The following is a 23,474-nucleotide window of genomic DNA, read 5'->3' on the forward strand; positions in this document are numbered from 1 at the left end:
TTTTTTATAAACCTATTGAGTCCACTTAGTGTTGCCTTATGTGCATGGTGTAGAACTATCTACAAGAGCATGGGCAGACTCTTGGGGCTGTATCCCTGAAGAAAACTGACTCTCCCTCCCCAGTGTTCACCAATTGTCAAAAGCTCCTCAGTTGGGAGTGGAAATTCCTGAGATCTTCCCTCCTTCATGTTGGGATCCTCCCTCCATCATGTTGTGATCCTCCCCCCACCATATTGGGATTCTCCCTCCATCAAGTTGGGATCCTCCCTCTTTCATATTGAGTTCCTCCTTCCACCATCTTGAGATCCTCCCTTCACCATCTTGAGATCCCCCCTCCATCATGCTGGGATTCTCTCTCTATCAGGTTGAGATCCTCCCTCTATCATGTTGAGATCCTCCCTCCTTCATATTGAGATCCTCCCTCCATCATGTTGAGATCCTCCCTCCTTTATATTGAGATCCTCCCTCCTTCATATTGAGATCCTCCCTCCACCATGTTGAGATCCTCCCTCCTTTATATTGAGATCCTCCCTCCATCATGTTGAGATCCTCCCTCCTTTATATTGAGATCCTCCCTCCTTCATATTGAGATCCTCCCTCCATCATATTGAGATCCTCCCTTCATCATGTTGACATCCTTCCTCCATCATGTTGGGATCCTCCCTCCACCATGTTGGAATCCTCCCTCCACCATGTTGGGATCCTCCCTCCACCATGTTGGGATCCTCCCTCCATCATGTTGGGATCCTCCCTCCATCATGTTGAGATCCTCCCTCCACCAAGTTGAGAACCTCCCTCCACCATGTTGAGATCCTTCCTCCATCATGTTGGGATCCTCCCTCCACCATGTTGAGATCCTTCCTCCACCATGTTGGGATTCTCCCTCCACCATGTTGAAATCCTCCCTCCATCATGTTGGGATCCTCCCTCCATCAGGTTGAGATCCTCCCTCCACCACGTTGGGATCCTCCCTTGAAGTGACTCCCCCTGGGACTTAACACCATGCTCGTTTATATTCTCTTCTTCAAAGGCATATGAGTTTATATAATCCAGACATTTTACTTCTGAAGAGAGTACTGAACAGAATAGAAATAAATGTGTGTGTGTGTGGGGGGGGGGGGTGGCAGGGTCCTGTGTAATTTTATTCTGTTCTGTTCAAACAAGGTTGAATCTCAGGTACATATCAGGAAATAAGAGCAACTGAGCACGATATGGACTTCTTCATCCATAGCATCTTGATTTTCAAGCTTGTTATAGGGAATGGCTGTTGCTTACAACACTCTCCAAAGGGGCAGGGCATGCTATGCACTCTCCATGCCCAGAACCAGGGTATATTCTGCACTCTCCAAGTCCAGCAAGGGGCAGGGGGTGGGGTGGAGGGCATGCTCTGCACTCCCCATGCCCAGCACCCCAGCACAAGGGCATACTTTGCCCTCCCCATGTCCAGCACAGGGGTATGCTCTGCACTCCCCATGCCCAGCACCGGGCCATGCTCTGTAGTCTCATGAGTATTTACACTCATGTATTCATACTCACGAGCTACCAGGGCCAAAGGGGAATAAATTTCTGTCTTGATGAAGTTCATCCTCCAAGTAGAGTCTACAATGGCCTGAGCAGCAGGTGATGCTCTAATGGCCTGTCACATTTTATATTGACAGTCTTTCAAATAATGAGAATTGATTCCTGGGAGATCAATTGTTTCTAAACAAAAAACATTTTTAATGTTATCCTCCAGTTTACAATGTGTTGTACGGCAGTTTCCTCTGAATGAAATATCCTCTCCCAGAGGGAGGGCTAAGCTTATGAGACGCAGGGGTAAACAAAACATCAATGTCTGGGAGGGTGGAAATTTAGAAGGTTCTGGAAGACTTCTCCTCGGCTTTGTAGAAACAGTAGCCGAGTACTGAGGGAGGAGACTCATCAGTAGAGCTACAGACATTCTTGGACCTGTGGAGCTACTTGCAGGTTGTGCAGAGATCCAGGGTTGCAGCCTCATGAGTCGTCACCTGTGTGGGGGTGGGCTTTGCAGTGATGCCGCTGATTTTGAGCCATCCCTTCACTTGTAACTCCCATCCATACCCCTGTTAGTAACCTCATCAAGTTGGATTTGGGCACAACTGTTACTTTTGTCTACCCTGAGTTCTCTTTCTGGGGTGAGTAAATGCACGTGTGTTGTGTCTCCCTGTCTCCTCGGGAAGTCTCTCACACACTACTTTACATGTAGCGCCTTCCTCTGGTTCTCGCAGCTTCAGTCATTGGTGCAGCTTGCATTTGTTCCCTGAGGATCTTGCCTATGTTTGTCTGTCATAAATGGTTCATTATTCCAGCACATTTCAACTCTTCCAACAATGACATTCAGTGAAAATACATGTGATCCCAATTTTCAATAGCATCCTCCACATTCATCCAATGATACCTGAAGTAATCCATCAGGAAGTTATATGGGCTCAGTGCTTTAAACCACAGATGTAATCAAGGCTGATGAACAGGCTTCTAAGTAAGTCTGGCTGATTTCTGTGATGTCCCAAGAGCAACCGCATCTCTTAGTGCTCCCCCATTCATTGTGAGAACATCGTGGATCTCTGTTTCACTAGATCCAAGCAACCAATGAAACCCAAAATGTCTGTAACTGTAGCCTGCAGAGTTTCACCCTTAATTTGCCTCGACTATAGTAAATATGCTGTAATTCTTTCCTTGTCAGCTACACATTTTCCTTCAGGAAATTCTCGAAGACAAAAGATCAGTTCTCCTGGCTCCAGGCCAGCTGTTCTTAACATCTGAACAGGTGCCCAGGTTTGGTCCCCATTGCTTACTCCCGTAGTCACCCTTCCTTGTTCAAGAGATGGCACAGTTTGCCTTCTGTAGTTCTGTCTTTGTTGATGGTATGCTTAGCTGTAGCAGGCTCTTCAGGCCCCCTGACTGACTCTGTGACTCATATTTACTTTGGAGTCAAGACTACCAATATTAGCACCCAGTAAAGCTCGGATGCCTTCCACAGCATGAGAAAGAGTGCTGATACTACTTTCTTTAATACTAACTGGGGGAAACCTTGGGATCCCATTGGCCTGAAAAGTGTATCCTCAGCATCGAAGGAAGACTCTGAGTCTGGTTTATCTACCAGAACTGAATCCCCTTCCTCAGCCCCCAGAGGAACTGAGTCCACTTCCTCAGCCATTCCATTTTCAAGTTCTCATTTGTCTTGAAAATTATTATCATCTTTACTGGAGACATTTCTTCTTCGTGTTTGAAGTGTGAATTAATAGGGTTTGATAAAAAGCAAAATGAAGAGTTGCATGTATGAGTTCCAAATTTCCAGACTCCTGGGAAATGTGTAAGAGGCAGAGGGATGGCACCTCACTGGGTGGGTATTGACCTCATCGTTAGGTCTGCTTCTACGGGTTCTGTCCTTAGAAGAATATTAGGGCAATTGCAGACAGGGACAGAACATACTTCACAATTGACAATGAACTCTGTGCAGAGTAACTCCCATAGAAAGCAATAATTTTGTCACAGCCTGTGATAGAGACAAAGAAAATAAAAGCAATATGGACACAAGGAAGAATGGATTTATATATGTAAACACCCAAAATGGATGCTATCTAAACATTACCCATTCACAAGGACTAACTGGAAACTCAGTGAGCATGTGTCCCCAGCATGGTGTTGAATGTAGCCATGACAAAGAATGACATGTATGTCTGAAGGCTCATAGGAAACAACACTCACTATGTGTAAGTAAACACATGGTAAATATACAACCCCTTCCAGTTGCTACAAACTCTAGCTGGAAGAAAGGCGAGGCTTTCCTTGACACTGTTTGAACTCTGCACTGGAAACACAAATATGCGCTACGTAGACATAAGTGGGAAAGGAGCTGGAGAGAAATCTTATCTGCTAAAACCAAGTTAGTTTCCTTTGTCCCATCAGCACATGGATCTGGTGGTTTCTGGTGAGTAAGAATTAAGAGTGAATTCCGGAGAGACAGAGGCTTTGCCGGTATCCTTGGCTGGGAACCATGTGGAAAACACGCATACGACCAGTGTTCTGACACTGGACCACCCAACAAGTCTCTCTTCCTGTCCATTACACTGTGTGTGAACCACACATCCCCCCAGGGGTGGGTTAGCAGGCCTGGGCTCTGGGTATTCTCAGCCTGGTTTAATCCTTGAGTCTAGGCTAGTCACGTGATTTGTCTTTGTCCAATGGAAACTGAGACTGAGTAACTTCTGAGGGTGGGTGTCATGGTCATGACTTGTCTGAAGCATAGACAAACATATTTTTGTCTTTCCACAACATCAGAATTTATCGAGTGACAACAAATCAAATCACAGGGTGTGCTGGTGCCAGTGGCGACAACCGACCTGGCGATTCCACCATCTGTGATGATCCTGGATGAGGTCCTCTTATTCTGATCCTAACTATGAATATCAACTCTCATCTCACAGTAAATCTATTTATCTATTGTCTGTATGAAGATTGCAGGTATTTCAAAGGATCACGAGGCTGCAGCAGAACTCAATAGCTTTCAGAAGTCCTGAATGACAAGGAAGCTGGTAGAGATGCAGAGCCTGCATTGATGAGAAACCCAGGGCAACTGAAGAGTAAGCTGGGGAGCCAGCAGCTGCCACTGTCTCCAGCCAGGCTGTGTGTGAGCTGAGCTACAAGAGTGAGGTGAAGCAAAGAGCAGGACAGGTCCAGTTGGATGCACAGGAGGGTGGATGGGTGGATAGCAGGTCCAGACAGACGAAAGGAAGGATGGGTGGATGTCAAGTTTCGGATGAGGGGATGGGAGGATAAACGGGTGTCAGGTCTAGATGAGTGACGGGGGAAATGGATGGATCGCAGCTGTAGATGAAGGGAGGGCGGGCAGTCAGCAGCCTGAATGTGGGATATTAATAGTGGGGAGCCAGTCAAACTGAAGCACCTGAGATAGTCGGGAGTACTCTGCCTGTTGGTCCTTGGCACATGTACGGGGCGCGGGGGGGGGGGGGGGGGGGGAGGTTAGAGTTCTTGGGGCCATTGCCATCATAGTGTTAGATGTCTTCTTCTTTAGAGGTCTGGATGAGAATGTCACAGCCTTCCCTTGGTCTGCTGTGTCTTACTGGCTCTCAAGCCTAGTTTTTTTTAATATAATTTTAATATACTCATTGCTGCTGCAGTCTCAATTCACCCAATAAGTCTGAAATGTAACACACTTTCTACTTTCAGTAGAAGTTACTCCGCTGAGTGGATGGTGTGGTGATATAATATGTATCAAATAAAGGACAGAGCCAGCCACTAGATTAAACATGGAGGCCACACAGCGGTGGCATATACCTTTAATCCTAGCATTCGGGAGGCAGAGATCTGTCTGGATCTCTGTGAGTTCAAAGCCACCCCAGACTACATGAGATTGATTTAGTCTAGGAGAGAAACAGAGCCAGGCAGTGGTGGCACACACCTTTAATTCCAGTACTTGGGAGTCACATGCCTTTAATCCTAGCATCTGAGATCTCATGCCTTTGCTACCAGTATTTGGGAAGCACACATGCCTTTAATTCCAGCACTAGGAAGGAAGTGAAATGGCTGAGTGGAGAAAGGCTTATAAGGCATGAGAAGATAGGAACTAAAGGCTTTTCAGCTGAGGACCCAGAGGATTTCAGTCAGAGGATTCACGGAGATAGGATCTTGCCTTCCATTGGGCCTGAGGATTCAGTACTGGTGAGAAGTTTCTCTAGTGGGTTTTTCCTTTGTCTCTCTGATCTTTCAGCATTTGCCCTAATATCTGGCTCTGGGTTTTCTTATTATAAGACCTTTAGAATTCATGCAACAGGGTGGTGCTGGATAGAGGATGCTATTTGTGTCTAACCAGGTAAAGAGTCATTCTCTATCTTTAAAATGGAGTGAAAGGTTTAAATTGTAATCTTTCTCGGTGTGGTGGTTTGAATAGGTTTGAATAGAATACCATGGACTCATGTGTTTGAGTGCTTGGCCCATAGGGAGTGGCACTATTAGGAAGTATGGCCTTGTTGGAGTAGATGTGGCCTTCTTGGAGGAAGTGTGTCACTGTGGAGGTGAACTTTGAGGTCTCATATATGCTGAACAACACCCAGTGTGGTGCTCAGTTAACTTCTTGTTGCCTGCAGATCAAGATGTAGAACTCTCAGCTACATCCCCAGAACCATGTCTGCCTGTGTGCTGCCTTGCCTCCTGCCATGGCAAATAATGGACAAAAACTCTGAAACTGTAAGCCAACCCCAGTTAAATGTTTTCCTTTATAAGAGTTGCTGTGGTCACAGCAATGGAAACCCTAACTAAGACACGGGGCAAGACAGTCTGAAAAAACACAATCATACACACACAGAGTAGCTTAGGGCAAGACACAGACTCACGTTCCCAGTTGCTCAGAGTAGCCTTGTGATTCCCAGGAGGGTCTTTAGGAATGGATTTATCTATTTGTATTTGTTTTATAATTGAGCATTTGTGCCCCCAGACCACTCTCTGCCTTCCCTTTTTTATGCCTTTCCCTACTCCCATTTCGTCCCTTTGTGCCCCTGGGCAATCTCACTTCTTTCATGTCACGTACATATGTGAGTGTATGCCTCTGTATAAGATCTGGGAACCACAAATGAGAGAAATCATATCATGTTTGTCTGAGGCTGACTTAAATAGCTTACTGTGATGAAGTAGTTTGCACTTAGGCAGGGGGATTCACATTTGTTTACGTACGTTTGACGACAGCTTTTGCTTTGGTATACTGAGCACCAATGAAAAATTCACATGGGTCTCTATCACAGAAAACTCCTAAGACTTGGACCAGTTGCGTGGCGTGAAGGGTTTATCTTTTGAGTGTCTCCACTGAGGATCAGGGGGTCTCCGTGGCACAATGCCAGGCTATGCAGAGCCCAGCAGAAAGTTACAGCTCAATATCTGGGCCAGCCAGAGACTGCTGCCAACAGTTCTGTGCCCCAGGGGAGCTAAATGCTATGCACTGCTGACCTCAACCACCGCGACTGGAGTTTCTCGCTGTCACTCATTTTGGGACGACGTTGAGGTGGGGTTGAGCTTCACAATGCGTAGGGTCAGGGCCCACATTCCAGGCAGTGGGAATAGTACCGATCTCTCTGGGATGCAGTTGTCTGTGTGGTAGCCCATATGCATCTCACCAGGGAGAAGTGGAGGCAGAAGCAGCGTGTGCAAAGAAGAGGCGCATCTGCAGAAGCTGAGTGAGCCCAGCCGTTCCACAGCAATCCACTCTTACAGCAACCAAGCCAGTCATGTAGGTTTAACTCACTCCAGAGAGACAAAGCCAGCCTCTAGAGAGCCAACTCAGATGCTTAATAAAGAGTAGAAAGACTCCCTGTGGTCCATTTAGCTCCCACAAGGCCCCACCTCTTAAAGGGCCTGCCATATGTTAAAACTGTGTCCAAATTTCTAGCATGTGAACCATGAGAGCCAAACCACATCCACACCACAGGGTGCAGAAGCCTTGGCCTATGCTCCACCACAGATGCATCTTCATTCCTCTGCACATGACAGTCCTCTGCCAAGAAGACCCATGTGCATTTGTTCAGCCTGGAAAGTGTGTGCTCCCCTTCCAACGCTCCGCCTTCATCCAGCTTTCTCTGAGATGCCCTGCAGCATCTCTGGTAGGGCTGAGATTAACTTCCCAGCTTCCCTCAGATCTTCAAATTCTGTCTCTCTTGCCTGAAGCTGCCTGTGTCTGCTGGCTTCCTTCTGGGTTTGTGAGGATGTCAAACAGATGGTACTTGCTGGGGCCCTACATCCCCCAGGCTTGCCTCCCTGAAGGTGAGGGCAGGCCACAAGCAGGTACCTGGAAGTAAAGAGTGGAGAAGAAGGCATCGGGGCAGTGAGTTGAAGCTTAAAGGTCTTTTGAGTTACCTGATAGTGGAAGAGAGGGAGGCAGACACCCTGAGGTGGCTAGGTGGAGGCTCATTTTGAAGTAACAAGGAAGAGCCTTGGTGTGGGTGGAGAATGGAGGGTCTCCCAGCCCTAAGCTGCACTTCCTCATTTCTGGAGTCTACCATCTGTGTTCCAAGGCTGGAACACATCCTTCCTTCCTCCAGTGGCTCCCCTCTGACATCCCAGAGTCCATAATGTCATCTTCACTGACACCCTTGCATCCCTCTGCCCCTACCTCCGTCTGTGTGGCTCACCTCTCATGCAGAGCTCAGGCACCAGAGTTTATAGGGAAACAGTGTTATGTAGTCACTGCCAAAACGCCCCACAGAGCATGACAGACCTCCCACTTGGAGAGTTTTCACAAACCTTTAAAGGTTACAGTCTTTCTACCCTGCAATCATCCCACAGATGCTGTCAGGAACGTCACCCTGAATGAAAGCTTGCAGTGAGCAAAGTTAACACAGAAGAAGGCTGCCAATCTCCAGGGTGCTGTGGTGAAGGCTGGGGTACGAGCTGTCCTGAGATTAGAAATTCACAGTCCAGAGCTCACACTCAGGTGAGAGCGCTTCTCGCTTGGCCTTCTCCATGTGGCTTGAAGGGCTGATCAGACCTTTGGCTTTGGGAAGAAGTAAGTGTGCTCTAATGCTTAGCCCTGCAGTCCTGTGACTCTCCGAACATCTCTCCACTTGCTACCCAGGTATCATTGACCTTGTAATGTGCTAGGGGGTTATTCGTGGACACGGTCCTTGCAGTGAGGAAGGTTGAGCTGCAGAAGTGTGAGGTGGGTGGTCACATTGCATCAGCAATCAGGGAGCAGAAATGAAAGTTGGTACATGATTCATTTTCTTCTTCTTCTTTTTCCAAACCAGGGCCCTAGTCCCTGGGGTGGTGCTGCCCACATTCAGGATGTGTTTTCCCATTTTGGTTAAACTTGTCTGGGAACATCTGCATACACAACCCATCCAGATGTGCATTTCCATGGTGGTTTCAAGTACAGTCAAGGTGATACTGAAAATTAACAGCTACACACTTCTTCAACTCTGGGATGGTGAAGGTCCCCCACTCTGCCTCTTCTTAGCTGTAATTTCCTCTCCATAGGACTTCATTTCCTCTGCAAAATTCTACAAAGAAGTCACATTTGTTATGAATGAGTCTTCAAGGGGCTAGATCATAAAGTGTGCTTGTGACAGAGCTCAGTACAGGGCAAATTCTTGCTAACTGTTAGAATTATTATCAGTGTTTATGTAATAAACACTCATCAAATGCATACAGCAAACCTCCTGAGATTACAAAAGGGCCTTAAATTAAGCTGAAGAATTTGTTATAAGCCCAACAATTGGCCTCCTCTCAAAGGACTGGCTTTCAATTATCCTTGTTAGTCCACTCCAGAAAAGCATGAGTGTTAGGATCCTGTACATGCACAGCTTGGGGTCTTGCATCTTACATCATCAGGGGGTGTTGGCAGCTACATATGCTCATTAAAAAGCCGGATGCAGACCCCCACCCTCTCTCTGTTCCCTGCCCTACTCTGCTTCCTCCCCCCAGGTCTGGGTCTCTCCTCTTTCCCTTTCCCCTCCTTTTCCTCCTAATAAAGCCCTAAAAAGTACCACTGGGTTCTGTTGTGACTGTGACCTTTCCACGAGGTAACCCTTGCCGCCACCAGCGCCGTTTATCATAACCATCAATGGGTACATTCCAGTATTGTCAACTGACCCAGTATTAGTGGACTGCACACAATCAAGCAGAAAAACAGGGGTTTTCAGATAAAGAGGCTGAAATTCACATCTCAGGCTGTGTGCTGTTAAGCAAGTGGTCTCACCTCTCTGAACTTCCGTCTTCTCAACTGTGAGATATGGACACTAACAGCTGCCCTCTGGGCTTGTTTGGAAATGTTCAAAGAATACTATAAGGCCCAATAAACATGCATATATGCACACACACATTTTCATTTTATTGTGCATGTATCCATGTGGGCACCTATGTGTCAGTGTGTGTGTGTGTGTGTGTGTGTGTGTGTGTGTGTGTGTGTGTGTGTGTGTAGGTCAAAAGACAATTTATGGGGGTCGGTTCTCTCCTTTCACCTTGGTAGAACCCACATCTTTGGCTCTTTTAAAGAAGTATCATTTTCCTGGGGGTGCAGATCAATGGTGGAATAGTTGGTTAGTATGCACAGGCCCTGGTCCAGTCCCAACACTGCAGATAAAATCCTGTCAAGCCCTGCAGAAGATAGTCTCTCATTCTCCTGACCCAGGTATGGTCCTGCTCTTCTCCAGGCAGACACCATCAGCGCATTCTTACTACCCTCTCCCAGCTCATCTGAAAACACACATTATGCACAACACTGCCCATATTTGAAACGGTGAGATCTGAAACTCCAGGAAACACCTTTCATTATTAACCAGGCGTCTCCCATGGCTTTCTGACCAGAACAACAGTATTTCAAAGGAGCTGCAAGAAGCAATCATAAAGAGAAAAAAGCAAAATAAAGCATGGAGATCTCCTGTCCTGGTAGTCACAAGGGCAAGGGGACTCTACCCACAACTTTACAGAAGCACACAAGCAGATAAAGGAGGTTCTCACTGTGGGAGGCAGTAGAGAAGAAAGGAAACAGAAAAGGAGAGTGTAAAGAGGAAGACAGGGAAGGAGGGAGATGGGGAGGGAAGACAAAAGTGAAGGAGGGGGGACAAGCAGGGGAGGAAAGGGGAATGGAAGTCCTTTATGGTCTTGATTAGACTTTCTCAGTGTTCTAGTCCACACAACGCCTACTGACTATCTGATTGCCTCCCCGTGACCCCTGCTCTCTCTCCACACAGTTCCAGAGACTCCATTTCTTCTGAAGAAGAACTGGTCTATGGTGGTTGTCATTTTACAGAAAAAAATGGAGACTCGGGACCATTCTGGAATTGGCAAAGGCTCAAGGATAGGAATGCCCACGGTAGAAGATCTCACTTGGTTTGCATTTGCTGTCTTGAGCTGGGGCCTTTTATTCTATACTAACTCCTCTCTCTCCCCATCTGTTTCACAAGGGCCCAGAAAGCTGCCCAGGCCCAGGTAAGATTCAGAAGCTCAAACACACCCTGAGCTGTGTGTCAGTGTTTTTAACTCGTGGCTGCCAACTTGGCGAACAAGCAAGCAGAAGAACCAAGCTAGTCACTAAAATGGAGTCTCATTTGGTTTCTAAGAATGTCTTGACTATTTCAAGAAAAACACAGAGCTAGAGACTCATGCCAAAGCCACCCCGAAGCGGGGGTTCCCCGGTTCTGTTCCTGTTCTTGCTCATTTTTCTGCCTTGGCTCTTTTTCCAGCTTTGAATGGGAAGATTGAAGATCTGTGGTTGTGGGTAGTGCAGAGTGGCAGCTGCCTCTCGCCCTGGTCCCCTGCCCAGGATGAGCACTAAAGAAGAATGAGCACCTTAGTTGGGGGTCTCTATCAGTGTCTTAATTTTCTGTCCACTGTGAAGGCAGACATATGAAAATCTTTCCCTTCCTAGTTATAGTAGAAGGAAGTAATATACCAACCAGCATCTTTTTGCTGTTTCTTATACTGTGTCCGTTTGTTCTTATTATGTATCTGATGTGTGTATGCACTGGGGCACGGGGATGCACACATGCTGCCGCATGCTTGTGGAGGTCAGAGGACATCTTCAGGTGCTGGTTCTTGCAAGCTTCTACTCTGAGGCTAAGTTTCTTGTTGTTACTGCCACTCTGCATAGGCCAGGCTTGCAGGCCCATGATGAGGGCGATTCATCTGTTTCCATCTGTATCCTGCTGCAGGAATCCTGGGATTACAGATGTGCATCACCATGTTTGACTTTTTACATGGTTTCTCATTCTGATGAACCTTAGTGGTTCTCCAAGCCCCATGCTCCACTTCGTAAGTGAGGAAATGGAAATCAACATGGTGACTTCATGCATTTTGTGTGGCTGGAGCAAGACACCTGCATCTGGGTGCTTTACATGATGAAGAGGTTTATATGGATAGTTATATGGAAAACTACTTTGGAGCTAGAATTCTGAGATGGCATGGTCCTATCCAGTTGGCCTCTGGTAAGACACCGTAGTATAGTACCATGGCATAGCATCACCACAGAAGGGTGTGAGAAGCTCACATGGTGAGCAGGGATGCAGAGCAATGAGCTGGGGAAGCTGATCTCACTGTGTAATAACTCACATTAGCCAATCCAGAGCCACAATAGGGGAACTCACTCTTGCTACAAAACCTTTAATTCTTAGCATCTAACACTTCTTAGAACCAAGCATCCCAATACTGTTTTTTTTTTTTTGTTTTTTTTTTTTTTGGTTTTCAAGACAGGGTTTCTCTGTGTAGTTTTGGTGCCTGTCCTCGATCTCTATCTGTAGACCAGGCTGGCCTTGAACTCACAGAGATCCACCTGGCTTTGCCTCTCGAGTGCTGGGATTAAAAGCGTGTACTACCACTGCCCGGCCCCAATACTGTTCTGTTGGGGTCAAGCTACCAACACATAACCCTTTGGTGATAAACCATATCAAAGGGTGATACTGACTGTACCCATCACCCATGGTGATATAGCAACAGACTCAGATCTTGGGCCCCTTTTCTATAGCCTTATTATCTCCTTCTGTACAGGTAGGTGCTAACCCAGTGTGTCAAAACAACCAGCTAGAGGCATGGGGGGCATTGTTGAGGTTAAATAAGAACCAAATGCAAGATAATGACACCCACACACATACATTTAATGCATGTATACACACACACACACACACACACACACATATTAGAATATTTGTGGGTGAAACTGTAACAATGAAATTCATTAGTTTCTATGCTAACTGAACATTTATAAGAAAAATGCCCCTGTAACTTAGTCAAATGAGGTTCCCAAGTAAGTAAGGAGGAAGGAGGGAGGGAGGGAGAGATGAAAGAAGAGTGAGAAAAGACAGAAAAAGAATGATAGAGAGAAGGGGAAGAAGGAGAGGATGTGAGGCCAGGCAGAAGTAAAGATGTCCTCTGGAGAGAACAGAGTCCTGGTATGTAAACCAAGCTTCTACTGGAACTGCTGTCTAGTATTGGTTCTCAGCACACCTGGGGAGAACCAGGTTGATATTGTTCCTTAAATGACAGTGATGCTTTCAGTTTCCAAACCTTTCCCTGTGCCAGCCCCTCCCCCCTGAAGTCCCTTCCCAGCTCACACACCTGCTCCTCTGGGGAGGCTTTCTGACCTCACTCACTCCCAGCTCTGAGCAGGACACTCAGTCACAGCCTCCCCAAGCTCACACTTCTCCTATTGACAAGTTCATGGTAAGTTCAGGTCTGTCCTCCACTTGGCTTGGAGCATCTTAAGTCAAGTGCAGGCATCCTCATTTCTGTGTCCCTGGTACCTGGCACAGGCCTGGTCATAGGACAGGCCTGGTGAAGACAGTCATATGTACATGCATAATCACCTGAGAAAGGAACATCATCTAAACAAAGACCTCTTGTTCTGAACACCAAGTAGTCAAAATTAGGATTAAATTAATGCCATAGATAATTGCAGCTGAGGCTCCAGACTGCAGGCGTGTGCACCTCTCCCCTTCTAATTATCCATGTCAAATTTACGAATAATTATTCCATGCTAACCCACTGCAAAGAAGCAGGTTCTTCAGCAGCAAAGGCATCAAACAGGTCAAAATAAAGCAATGTTTCTCTTGCTGATGAATAATCACCTGTTTGATCAGTAAATGCTCATTTTCTAAGGAGGTATCAGATTGGTTAATTAAAGCCTCCTGGACTCTAACAGGACACCGCTAGGCGACTGTCATTGCTGGCGTTCCCTGGCGTCTCTGGAATTGACCAGTCCCTGGCATAGTGCCGACATCTTTACCAAGCACTATTCCTAAAAGCAACACTGTAGAAACCCAGACTGGGCTTGCCAAATGATTCATAGATGGGTCTGAAGTGATTTCTTAATCACTACGGGAACAGGGTGTGCTTTATACGGTGTCTACTATCTACAGTTGTCCCTGTGAGGAAGCTGAGGTACAGAAAGGGGAGGTGTCCCTGGATGGTCCCACCAAGACCGTGGTATCCTTCAGTCAAGGGTGTTGCCATGCTTTCTTCCCCCAAAGGGGGCTGGTATTTATGGGGCTTATCACATGTCTATTGTATCCCAATTCAGTTAAATCTCACAGAACTCTGTTTGTGCAGGGATTAAGAAAATGGTCTTGTAGTTAAATTACTTTGGTTTAAATAAAACTAAAATCAAAGACAAACCTCCCAAGTGGAAAAAATGCTTTTGTTCCATCTCCCTCCTTCCTACTTAGATTTGTGATATGAGGATGTGTTGCCTGGTGTGGCAGCAGCCATTGTGTGGGCATGATGTAATAAGTCAATAACAGTCTGGACAGAAAGATTAAATATGTCCTTATCACAACTCACAGAACTGACCCTGAGCCATCTGCTTCATATGTCGTGTTAGGGGATGCACTTAAAGCAATTATTGGCCAATAATACTGTCAGCTTCAACTCAAAATGTCCCTTTTGATGTAAGAACTCTCAGCACATCTTGAGAGAGAGTCAGAGCATTGTTGTATCAGAGTTTTGAAGATACAATGTGATTCAGAAAGCTGAGGTGAGTCCAATTTTACAGTCAACAAAATTTGAGTTCAAGAGTGCCTTCCCACGACCTGTATTATATAACTCATGTGAATGCCCTAGGATTAACTCCCTTGGGGTTCTTCCTAGTTACCTTCACCAAAATTCATTCTCTTTTTGTGACTCTGAATCAACATGTATCAAGCCAGATACTTCTAAGCTGTCTATGCTTGGGGGATGGACACAGATAGGGAATCCATTGTTTCAGTCTGTCTTAGTTATTTTTCGATTGTTGTAACAAAACATCATGACCAAGGCAACTTATAAAAGACAGCATTTAATTTGGGTTCACAGTTCCAGAGGGTTAGAGCCCATGACCATCATGGTGGAGAATATGGCAGCAGGCAGGCACGGCACTGGAGCAGTAGCTAAGAGCTTACATCTTATCTACAAGCACAAAGTTGGGTGGGGGAGTGCACTGATAAATGGAAATGCCATGGGCTTTTGAAACCTCAAAACCTACCCTCAGTGACAGCACCTCTTCCAACAAACAGCTGGATCCTTCTAATCCTTCCCAAACAGTTCCACAACTGGGGACCGGGCAATCAAACACATGCTAGGGTGGGCTAAAGACTACTAATTTTCTCTTCTTTTCTTTCTTTTTAAAATTGGAAATAGATTTTTTTCCTTCATTATTTCCTGATTACAGTGATTTAGTTTGGGCCTTAGGATAAATTGAAGGATGGGCTGTAGCTTCTGAGGAAGCAAAAGAGTAGGGGAGAAACAGCATCAGCCTAGATGGGCAGCAGGCCAGGCTTGTACCATTGTCTTGGACAAACATTTCTCAAATAATCAATGTGTAGGAACTGCCTCTGCATCACCATGATCAAACTCCAGCCAGAAAGAACATAGAGAAGCAAAGGTTTGTTTCTGCTCATGATTTCAAAGGTGCCAGTCAGTCATGGTAAAGAAAGCATGATGCAGGAGAATAGCTCACATGGTGATGGCCAGCAAGCAGAGAGAAGGGCCAAGAGGAGATGAGACACAGTCTCCAAGGGAATACTCCATTGACCTATTTTCTCCAAGTTGTCCTTCATCTCCTACTTTTTCCCACCTTCTTGTAATGACGTCATGCTGTTGGGGAATTCATGTACCCTTTGGGAAGATCAAAGTCTTCATGATCTAATCATGTCCAGAAGAACCATCCACAGACACGCAAGAAGTGTGCTGCATTGTTCTCTTAGGAATTTAAAATCTGATCAAATTGTTAATCAAGATTCACCACTTAAGAAATGACTCAACATTAAGAGCATTCTGATTTTGGCTCCTGGCACCTATGTGGCAATCCACAACCATCTGTAACTCCAGTTCTAGAGGATCTGACAGCCTCTTCTGGCCTTCATGGGCACCAGGCATGCATGTGGTGTACATACATGCATGGCAGACAAAGCACTCATACACACAACATAAAATAAATAAATCTAAGAAGATATTAACCAACCTTTCCCTAACCCTCAGGCAGCTGTGCATATTATGCCAAAGAGATTTCCTTCTCACTTCCCCAGCTGCTAGTTTCTGTAAAGAAACAAACAACTGTTTCCAAGCCACACACAAAAAGAACCTCCCAGAAGCATGGCAGTAGAGCTCCTGCCTAGCACATGTGAGGCCGTGGGCTCAATCTTATCACAGAGGGAGAACAAAGCCCTCCATGCAGGGAGAAACTTTTTATGTTCCTTAATGCACACACCTGGATAAGAAATACTTGACAACTTTGCACACATACACATTCGTGTGTCTAGTGGTTCTAAGTGTAGCGTGGGTAGGGGTTTGGGAAGGCTTTGTGAGTAAGAAAGATACACTTTATTTGCTTCCCATCCTGAACCTCCCCAGCCTTTTGGCTGTGGGGAAGCGTACTATTTTTACTGACATGTGTAATAGAATAAAATATTCGGCCATGTGTGACAGAAGCAACAGGAAATTGTCTCGCTGAACTTTGAGACAACGGGTGTTAGGGAGTTTAAGTTTGCCAGGTTCTGAGAACTTTTACCTGGGAAAACAAATGTAAAATTCTCCGACCTCCTTCTGCCAGCCCGTCCTCCTCATGGCTCCACAGCCTCCCCAAACAGTGCTACCAGAGGGGAATGAGTGTTCAAACCCCCCTGTGACAAAGCACTTCACATTCACACCCTGTCACTCAACTTGAGAAAGCAAAACCTGGAACTAAGGTCAGGTCCACTCGACGCCAGCATCCATGCTGTCACTTGCTCACCCTCTTTGACGCCCCCCACCTGCCACATTTCAAATGAGGAGGTTGACACTGAAAGCAGCTGTGGCAGAGGAGAGCCACATCCCAGTTGGGACATTTGACAACAGTGTCTGAGGTGCTGGTTGGGTTTCTGAGGTCTGCTGGGTCCTCTGTGCTATCAGCAAGGACAAGCCAGGGCAAGCCATTTGTGGATTAGTGGAGGTAAAGCTGTAGCTTTGGGGGAACTAGATTTAAACATGTTGGTGGACTGGGGAAGTATTGGAAAGTTCTCCTGGCCTAGTCTCTATGGCGGTACTTTCTGAACCCTCTGTGGTGAGATTGTGGATCACACCCATCCCAAAGACTCAGGTGGTGAAAGCTTGGCCCTGATATAACAATATAATAGTGTTGAGAAGGTGGAGGGCATTAAAAATTGTAGACTAGCAAAAGGTGGTCATGGGAGTTTCACCCTCAGAATTAAAGCTCTCTTCTAAGGAGTTATTTGGTGGGATATTTGCGAGCTGATTCTGATAAAGCAAGATTACCCTTTTGGCTCCTTCTGTGTGCCTGCTGTCTCTCCTACTCTTCCACGATGCCACCACGCAGCAGGGAGGCCTCAGCAGAAGCCAGTCAGGTGTAGGTGCCATACTCTAGGACTTTCAGACCAGGAGCCAACATAAATCTCTTTTCTTCATAACTTACTCAGCTTCCTGTATTTTGTTACAATAAACTAAATGGACTGAGGCGAATGAGACCTTCATAGTCTTACATAGATACGTTGTTCTTTATGTCTATTGGAAGAGATAGGTATAATTAACTGTCCTTATTATTAAAGACAAGAAATCCCAGGCTTGAGAGATTAGGTGAATTCCCATTGACAGACAGATGGAAAAAGTGGAAGATTTGAGATTAATTCCACAACCAAACCCATTCCACATATCTCACTTTTATCAATCTGTGCTTAGGACACAGAGAACATCTGGTCACTTTATTTTAATTAAAGAAAAGATTTTATTTTATTCATATGAATATTTTGCCTGCATATATATATATATATATATATATATATATATATATATATATATATATATATAGTTTGTGAGCTACCATATGGGTGCTGAGAAACAGAGTCTTCTGCAAAAGCAGCAAGTGTTCTTAACCACTTAGCCATAGCTTCAGCCCCTTTATTTTATTTGAAAAAACAAAAACAAAAACAAAAAAATTATTATCTCACCGTACTTACAGATAGGTGTGGCATTCAGATATCCTGTCAGGCCTAATTCATGTTTGAAAGGCTGTGGCCCCTCGGCCCCCACTCTCATCCAAGGCTGTTTGTGTCTTCTCTCATTGACGCCTTCAGCACTGGGATGTCAGGGACCTCAGCCATCTGTGCCCAGGCCTGAGCAATCAGCCTGCAAACCCTCCCATTGATCACAGCCTTGTCCTCAGCTCCTCAGCCTGGCTGTCAACAACATGACCCCTCAGTTATACATGTCTTTTAATTGTGCTAAAAGTGTTCCATCTCTTTTGTGCTCTCCGAGGTGACTGACATTGTTTCGAAGCAGATTTCGGAACAGTCTTGTCCTGCCCTTCTCGCGGCAGGTGGGTGGTAGTTGTTGCCGAGCAATTAGAGAATAGATTAACATAATGTGGTTCTTCAGCTACGAAGTCTCTTGAGAGGTCTGCCAACAGGTTCCTGAGCTCGCCCCACTCACTTTCCTTTGTCTCTCTGCTTTCTCCTCCTCCACACCCATCCACCCACCTGCCTGAAGTCTGCTGTTTCAAAAGTAGCGCTCAAGAAAGTTCGTGTAACCCAAGGCATTGAGATGTCTTTTTTCTTATACTGAAAAAACGGTGCACAGTACTTACATTCTACACCAAAAAGTAAAACATTTTTGACTTTGAAATATCTGGGGGAAAAATAATTCTGTTTGCCCTGTCTTACCTGTCACTTCTATGTCCTTTGGCTAAGGTCTCCTCCAGAGTGAACTCTGCAAATAGGTGCCAATTAACTGGAACAGATGGAGCTGCCAGCCCCACCATACCCATGGGGACTCTGTCCAGCAGTCCCAGTTCCCACTGTGCTGAGAATCACTTCTGCTGGTCCCCAAGGCCCCATGTTTTCACATCCAGACTCCTGTCTTTCTCTTCCCTGGCTGTCCCAGCCCTAACCCTGAGTTTGTTTGGACTCTGTCATTGAACCTTAATTCTGCCCTGCTCCTCTTAATAAAGCAGCCCCAGGCATCTTGTTGAAACAAGTTGGATCAGTCCCTCCCGCAGCAGGCTCTCAGAGCCTGTGCCTCGGGTAGAAAGCCACTAGGCTAACACAAAGAACCCTCCCTCGTCTCACACTCGTGGCTATGAGTTCTTCCCACAGAAAGAAGCCGTGCTGCATCTGCTGGACAGGTAGCTGGAGCAGCTCAGGGGAAGCCACAACCAGCCTTGTAAGCATCCTTTCCTGTGGAGCCTAATTTCCTCAGGAACAAGCCCTGGAGCTTTGCTTACCAGGGAAGCATAGCAGGCTGCACTCCAGCCTCCCCACTCTGCACACAGATTCCAGACTTCCTAGAGGAAATCAGGGGTTCACCACAGCCCCGTTGGTGCCCATGCTGTAGGGGGAGGAAGCCGTCCTTGGTGGCAATCCTCTCCAGATTCCTGTTCCACATAGTGCCTAGGGGCTGAGCTTGGAAAGAAGGGACATCAGTCGGACCTGCTGCAGGTCCACAGCTTTTGTCCTTCAGTTCCTTACCATACAGTGACTTGTTTCCATGGTAGCATCAATAGTGTATTTGTGATAAAGTTTTGAAATATATATTTTTTTTCTGTAAGTTGAGTACAAAGAATAAACTATATAATGGTGCATCTTTAATATTATTAAAAGCTTCAGCAGGCAATATTTTCATTCTTTCCTTCTATACTCTTCCAATGTTATTGAGGCATAATTTATGGAGAGAAACTCACCCCTTCCCTGTCTGTCTCTGAGCCCTCCCTTCCTACCCAGACACTCCCACTCCTTTCTACTTTGCCGCCACATGTGTTAATCTTCCCTGGCCTTCCTCAACACCTTTCCCCCTCTGCGGTCCCCTGTCTAGTTCTATGACTTCTACCCACACTAGCCCCACATATATTCATATATGTGAACATATGAGTATGTGACCCACATGAGCTGTGGATCCACACACAAGGCAGAACATGCGGTGTCTATCTTCCTGATTCTGAGACTAACAAGTTAGTTGCTTAAAATAACAATTTCAGATCCATCCACTTATTTCTTTCAAGCTGAATAAAATGCCATTGTGTGTATATGCCATATTTCCATTTTCTGTCCATCTGTTGACAGCCATCTAGGCTGGTTCTAGTCCCTTGCTGTAGCAAATATTGTCACAGTGAGCACGCATGTGCAAGTGTCCCTGCTGCATAATACAGAGTCCTGAGGGTGAAGCCAGGAGCATGATAGTTGGGTCCTCTGGTTAGGTCCAACTTTAAATTCTAGGGAAACCTTGATAATGATTCCCACAGTGGCTTGCAGGAAACACAGCTTAAACTAAGAAAGCACTGAAGAAACCAGGATTGTTAAACACATAGGCCTGGAGAAGGAAGAGTGACGCCTGGTCACTTGGAATGCTAGAAGGAAAGTGGTCAAATCTACCTTGTGGTCCTTTGCTGTTCTATGAGGAGCCGGCTTCCACCTGAATTTCCCCTACATCCTGAGAATTGTTTAGGCCCCAATCCTGGACCTTGTCTCTCAGTGAAAAGAACTCATCCTTATGAAAGAGGCCCCATGTACTTTGCATTCTCCATCAATAGAATCCATTCTTATGCTTAGCCCTGAGTTCTGTTTGTTAGCCAATAGAACTCACCCACACTGCAAAGGTTGCAGGTGCTTTGCTGCTTTGCAAGGGAATTTGGAGGTAGCCATCCCTGAAGCTTTGTTATGAGAGTTGTCTGTGGTGGTATTATGTTCCCCAAAATATTGTGCACTCTAATAAACTTATCTGGGGTCAGAGAACAGAACATAGAGGTTAGACAGTAGTAGCACACGTCTTTAATCCTAGCATTCCAGAGGCAGAGATCCCCCTGGATCTCTGTGAGTTCAAGGCCACACTAGAAACAGCCAAGCATGGTGACTCACACATTTAATCCCAGGAAGTAATGGCAGGAGGCAGAAAGGTATTTAAGGCATGAGGATGAGGAACTATAGCCTGGTTAAGCTTTTAGGCTTTTGAGCAGCACAGTTCATCTGAGAGGCATCCAGTCTGAGGAAACAGGATCAGCTGAGGAATTGGCGAGGTGAGGTGGCTGTGGCTTGTTTTGCTTCTCTGACCTTTCAGAATTCACCCCAATAGCTGGCCCTAAGTTTTTTTTTTTATTAATAAGATCTATTAAGGTTCATGCTACAGTTGTCACTTGGAGACTGTCCTCCCAAAGCTTGACTGTGTGTAAATGTGTATGAGAGCTAAACCCACAGAATCAGGCTCTCTAGAAGTTTTGCTCCAGCCTGACTGGTCAAGTCCAGACGTGTCGAGTTTCCATTCTCACCTCTTACAGTTCCTTTCCTTGCAGGCTGTGATTCCTGCAGGGATCCGCCAGCAATGGCTGCGGTACTTTATACTTTCCCTGGCAATGAACAACGAAGAGTTCTTTCCCCACACTCTTGCCAACATTTGCCATCCTATGCCTTCTTGAGGATAGCCACCCTGACTGAGGGGAGATGGAATCTCAGAACAGCTGTAATTTGGGCTTCCTTGGAGACTATGGATGTTGGAAACTTTAAACAGATCATTTATTGGCCATTTATGTTTCCTCCCTTGGAAACTGCTTGCATGCTTCATTGGCTCACTTACTGGCTGGCAGTTTTGCTCTATTGTTTTTTAATGTCTGCAGTTCTTTTGTATAGTCTAGAGACTGAGCCCCTGTCTGGTAGGTGCCAAACATTTTCTCCCTCTCTGTAGGTTGTCTGCTGTCTCTGCTGATCATATATTTTTGCTGAAGTTTTGAAATCACATTGTCAATTTAGGGTCCGGGTATTTCCTCTGCTGTTGGAGTCCTGTTCAGAAAGTTTTTGCATATACCCTCATCTTGAAGTGTTTTCCTGAAGTTTCCCTCGACAGCTTGTGTATATCTGTGTTTTAATTAAGGTATTTGATCTATTCTGAATAGATTTGTGCAGAATGAGAGATATGGATCTTATGTCATTCTTGCACACATTGGCTGGTCTCACAGCTACTGTTCCTGTTAAAGTATTCTGGTACTGTGAATAGAAGTTGAACCCCACAGAGGACCCCACATATTGGTCCCATCACTGATTCCCAGGGTGACATGGAGTGAAGTCATCTCTGAATGTCATGTGTCCTCTCTGTAAAGCAGGGGTAAAGCCTCCTTTCACCAAGGTTGCTATGAGATTTTAATAAGATGACATATAAAAGAGCTTTGTGCAGAATACAGTAGACATTCAATAAGTGAGTTGTTTCTATTGTCATTTCCTTTGGTGTTCGTGTGTCTGTGTAATATATGGTGCTTGATGGCCTATCTGCTGCCCTAGTTGAATAGATTCGAAGGCACAAAGGCAGATGTAGCACAGCCCCTTTCTGCTCTTCATTATTCTGACAGTATCTCAGCTCACAGTGGCTGCTTAATAACATTCTTTGAGTGAAAATACTCAGAGAAAAGGCTTTACAAGCATATGGATGACTAGGAGCAAGGGAAGTACAGAAATCGGGCCACCATCTACCCACTCATCTCTGACAGACACCTTGTCTAGGGCAAACATTCAGCAGCATTCGAGGAGCTTGGCCAAGCGGGAGATAAGGAACACAATAAGAAGCATGAGGCGGCATTCCCATTTTGTTTGCCAGTTATAGAAACCTACTCTAGCTATCTGAAACCAAGCAGAGGCATATTAGGTAGATGTGGAATATGGAGTGAGAAGATAAGGTTTTGGAACAAACAGTGGGGAGTCTTGACCAAGGCAGCTCTCAGTCATTGCAAGAGTGTTGCTGTTTACTTAGCTGCCATCCAAACACTTCCAAGCCCCATTCCCCACTTCCTAGAAGCAGCGTTCCTATTGCCAGAAACAGATTGTACTATTGGTCCAAATTAGGTCTTACTATTTTTTTGATAAATCTAAAGTTTCCTTTTGCTTGTCTCAAATTAGGGTTTGGGGACCATTTCTAGGGAAGAGTGGCATTTGCACAGAGGTGGCTTTTATAGTACTAAGCACTCTGGACTATATTGTAGCAACTGTCAGAACATCAAGGACTAAATAAGCCATTGCTTTGATACAGAATATTCTTAAGCTAGCTTGGGAGGAAGTAAGGCAAGCCTTCAAGGAGAGGTGTCAATCAAGTGTGGTGGCCTTGAAGACAGGCAGGAAACTCATGAGATAATCTGGACTAGAATTCTTGACCTTGAAGACAGAAGAACTCAGAGGTACTTGGGGGCTCAGAGCACCCCACTAAGCAGCACAGTTTCTCCTCTGGGGACTGCTGTATGCACAGTGGGAAACGTCTAAGTGGAATTAGTGTCAAAGGCATTAGAGCTAGTCAGCAAGGCCAAGCAAGTGCCAGGGTCCCTTTGCACTTGAAATGGAGCCTGTCCATGCTGTTGGGTGTAGGAGTAGGGGTGTGTGACTTTTCCTGGGAAGAAATGAACAGACAACTGATTCATTTCAGAAAAACAGTCAACAACAGACTAACGAGATTGCCTTCCCCCAGGATCAGCTTGATGAGTCAGGAAGCATACAGGGGTTACTGCAGATGGACATGTGATTGGTTGCTCA

At 45.7% G+C, this 23,474-nt stretch overlaps 1 long non-coding RNA gene across 1 annotated transcript; it reads right to left on the minus strand.

Moving 5' to 3' along the window:
* Positions 1-1,695: 1,695 nt before the first annotated feature.
* On the minus strand, positions 1,696-18,299 carry LOC128104101 (uncharacterized). The gene is made up of 2 exons (XR_008215869.1): positions 17,940-18,299; positions 1,696-9,023 (listed from the first exon to the last, which is right to left on the minus strand). It is a non-coding gene; the product is annotated as an uncharacterized LOC128104101 (long non-coding RNA).
* Positions 18,300-23,474: the final 5,175 nt, after the last annotated feature.

This window comes from Peromyscus californicus, unplaced genomic scaffold, assembly GCF_007827085.1.
Source record: "Peromyscus californicus insignis strain IS unplaced genomic scaffold, ASM782708v3 Scaffold_8__1_contigs__length_139910024, whole genome shotgun sequence".
NCBI classification, from domain to species: domain Eukaryota; kingdom Metazoa; phylum Chordata; class Mammalia; order Rodentia; family Cricetidae; genus Peromyscus; species Peromyscus californicus.